At 40.9% G+C, this 4,036-nt stretch overlaps 1 pseudogene across 1 annotated transcript; it reads right to left on the reverse strand.

Moving 5' to 3' along the window:
- Positions 1 to 2,155: 2,155 nt before the first annotated feature.
- LOC310956572 (up-regulator of cell proliferation-like) lies at positions 2,156 to 3,430 on the reverse strand (annotated as a pseudogene). Its single transcript has 2 exons — positions 2,420 to 3,430; positions 2,156 to 2,278 (listed from the first exon to the last, which is right to left on the reverse strand). The product of its transcript is annotated as an up-regulator of cell proliferation-like (transcript).
- Between the last annotated feature and the right edge of the window lie 606 nt (positions 3,431 to 4,036).

The following is a 4,036-nucleotide window of genomic DNA, read 5'->3' on the forward strand; positions in this document are numbered from 1 at the left end:
CCTGACTGCACCAAACACAACATGGACCAGGCTACACACTGTTCATTTTCTCGTAATTCTTCTTGATGTACAAAGACTTATTGGTGTCTGTAGTTTTCAGTTACTTATATCATCTCTCAAGTATAAGAGAATCCCTTTAGTGTGTTACTGTTGTATGAAATGTAATATGTATTTTACATGTAACAAGCAATTGATGGTTTAACCAAAACTTCTCTTAAGAAGTGGATTGAATTGAAATTTGAATATATATGAACTGAGAATCCCAGTCCAGTAACCATGATATATATAATTAATATGCAGATACCCGTTTACAGAGACGTTGTCTCTCAAATCCAACTACCATTTTGTGTGTCTTAAAGTGTAATTCCGTGGTCTTTTTCGGCACTTACATCCATCAAATAAGCCATCGAGACAGTTTCTTTCGTGTAACAACTAGTAAAGGTGAAATCCAGTCGCCAACAGCCGGACGTGGGTAACACTCATTAGCTCAGGGGATTATGGTGAAGACATTAAAACGGCCTTTTTACCTTTTTTTAAACCCCAAACCTCTGCAGTAGCATGATAAGACTCCTTACACATAACAGGAAGCATCAATGGGCTCCGTCCTTTTGGATTGACTTTGGTAATTGACTTGAATGGACTTTACTATGAAAGGAGCTGGTACCGGGGCCAGTTGGTAAGTCTTTTAAAACACTCTTTTAATAAACTCACTAACTACGTTGTTGGTGCTTTGTTTTATGTGTAATGATCTTCTCATGCTACTGGAGAGGTTTGGTGTTATTTTGAGCAGTGTTAGTGGTTAAAAATGACATTTTAATGCCTTCACCATGAAGCCCTGAGCTAATCAGTCTTAGCAATGTCCAGCTGTTAGCGACTCTCCCGGATTTATCCGTTAATAGTTTAAACACGTACACAGGCTTATTTGATGTATGTAAATGCCGAAAAAGACCATGGGATGATTTTGCGCCGGAATAACACTTTAAGTTACTATTCGGACTTGCCTCACAGAATAGGAAGTCATGGCCAATATCCGTTGGCTACACAGGAAATCCTGAGATACTGTCCTTTGCCCCCAGAGACCAAATCAACATCAGATCGTGAGCTGTTGGATTCCGTGATTAGGATTAACCACATACATAGAATGAGAGTAGAATGAACATTGAACTGCTTGGAGTAGTTCAAAAGAAAATGGCACTCAGCACTGCGCAACGCAACGGTACACATAAAAAAGTTACCGCTCTGACCATCCTGCTGTGTTAATATAATTGGTAATGTCTCTCATTCGATTTTTATGGGATTAACCCTTACCCTAATTTAGGTGTTCAGTTGCCCCATTGAGATTTCCAAGATCTTTTTTTGTGTGTAATTTTGAACGCCGTTGAACTGAACTTTAAATATGCAGTTTACAGTACCTGACTTAAATCTGAATTTCTATGTAGCATTATTACAAGGATGTATTATGATAATTTCAATACCACATCTTCAATTCAAACTTGAATTCAACTGTTATGACTGTGACTGTGTGAAATTATTGTATTGTAGATAGCAAAAGTGAAATGAGATAAGATAATATTTAGCACTTTTGATATAATTCAATCAATGCAGGCAAATATTAACAGACACTGTTATTTTCAGTGGCAAATATTTTTTGACATCAATTGGATTGACTAACAGGATGATTTCTGGAGTCTACTACACATCTGTGCACATTATGTCCATGTCCCTGTTTCCCTATTCAGCTGGAAATTAATTGACAGACTGTCTCAAAGCACATTTTCTTTATGCAATCTTATATACATATTTAATGTTTTATTTGTACAGTGTTCAACAAGTCAGATCTTTAAGAAAATGCATTGTAAATAAAAAGTTGATAAGAGTGACAATAAACTAGTTTTTATTGACCAGATACCTTTAAATTGAAACCTGCTCTTCTGAAATGATCCTGCTTCCACTTCTCTGTGTTCACATTTCTTGAATTATACACCCTTCCAGAAGTTATCTACACTGCTAATAAAATTCATCAGATCTCCTCTTTTTTGGCACTTTTTGAGGTCCCCTATCAGTCTCTTTTTCAAAGCATGCACAGTCTCGCTGTAGTCAACACTGAAAGTGCCATTGGTAGAGTCCGGTGCCAAACTGGAGGAATGTACCAGCTTCAAGTGTCTGGATCAAACTTCATCACATCGGAGATCTTAGTGATGTTGGCCTTCTTCATCCGGGTGTCTTCCCAGATCATTTCATTGAGTTTATCTACCAACTCGTTACTTCTCTTCTTCCTCTATACAGCAAGCATGTCAGACATGTGGGTATGCACAACATGGCAGAGTGGCTTCTTGCCCACATCCTTCGACTTTGCAAAAGCATGAAGCACCACCTGTAAATTGTCTTTCTCTCTGGAGTTGTCCCTGGAAACACTGACGATTGTGATGTCACTAAGTGCCACAGCGAGGGCAGCTACGTCCTTATCACGTTCATGGCTGTGCTCATCCTGGACCATCTGATGTGGTTTCAGTCCCTCTGTGTCGATGATCATGATGCCGTCACACCCCAGTTCATTCCTGACGTCCCTGTTGACATTGATCAGTTGGATGAACGCCTCTCTGGTACATGTTCCTTTGCTGACGGCAAACCTGACGCCAAACATGCTGCTGAGAAGAGTCCAGTTGAGTTTTCAGCTCCGATTATTGTGATTACTGTTGGAATGCATAGTGAAGCTCAGTAAGCACCTCAGTGATCCATTTCTCCGGGATGTTTGCTGCATCTCCATCAACAAGCTCAAGGGGGAAACCATCCAGAAGCATCTGAGCACAAAGTGCAGGGAGTTGTTCCATGTTTTTTCTCTGACGGCTGGGAGGTGAAGGGCACATTCATACAGCTGCCCACATTCTCGGAAAAAGTGCTTCCGGCATAAAGAACGATCAGATATTTGCTTGTCAATCCCTGCAATCTTTTCTGTTTCTTGGGGAAATTGATCCTTTTTTTATTGATCCTGCACAGCTGACAGTTGCTGTTGGGACAGATTGTCCAAGTCAATTTCCAGCCATTTGAGGAAATAGTAGCATTGCACTTCTGAGGTGAGCAGCTCGTGAAGGAAGTGTGACATCGTAGCAGTCATCTCAAGTCTTTGCTGTTTCCTTCTAAGAGTAGTTTCTTTTGTTTTCAAAGACTTGTGGTAGTCTTCAGTGTTCTGGTTGCCAACTTTTCGCAGTCTCCAGCACTCCAGGTAAGAAAGCTCTTTCCAGATGTATCCTTGGGGAGGCAATTGTTTGCCTTTGAATTCAGAGGTGTTAGTGACGCGTTCAGTGATTTTACTGGAATTCTTCCACGCACTCTGGCATTCATCACCATCCTCATCAACCACGATCCCACACCAGCAAGCTCTCTCAGCCAAATTTGCCAATGACACATTTTCTGGGCAGTTTTCTAACATCATAGAGATTGATTCCTGGAGGGCTTTTATCAGCTCTGCGTCAGTGTTTTTCTTCTGACTGGTCGTCTTTAAATTTGGTTTCATTGGCATCATTTTGAGCGTAAAGGTTTTCCCCTGTTTGCTGCTAATCAAAATGACCTTTGCGTTCTCATATTTTCCTTCCAGATTCTTAAATTCAGTTTCAGATTCATCACAGAAGATGTAAACAGCTGCAGACGCCTGGCAAAGGAATGAGAATTGCTCTCAAACGCCCTGAAGTCTCCTATGAGATTGGCAAAAGCCAGTGGCTCAGTGAATTTGTCTTTGTTCCTGTTCCCACATGGTAGGTACCAGCTGATTTCGACTAGCCCGTTCAAATCCTCCCGGGGACATCACCACACACCATGTTATGATGATAAAAAATGTCATGGTACTCCTGAATGTTGCTGAGCATTTTTTTCAGTGTCTGAGACTTGGACGAGTTGGTCCTCCCCAGTCTGACAAACGACACAAGGGGAATTTTAGAGAGCACAACTCTTTCCTTACAGCTTAACTTTCGGAATGCCTGGATGGAGGGTCTAACGGTTTGAACGATTTCACGCATGGACCACAACACCATTGTGATTT

The sequence above is a fragment of the Echiichthys vipera genome, assembly GCF_963691815.1.
Source record: "Echiichthys vipera genome assembly, chromosome: 2".
Classification (NCBI taxonomy): Eukaryota; Metazoa; Chordata; class Actinopteri; order Perciformes; family Trachinidae; genus Echiichthys; species Echiichthys vipera.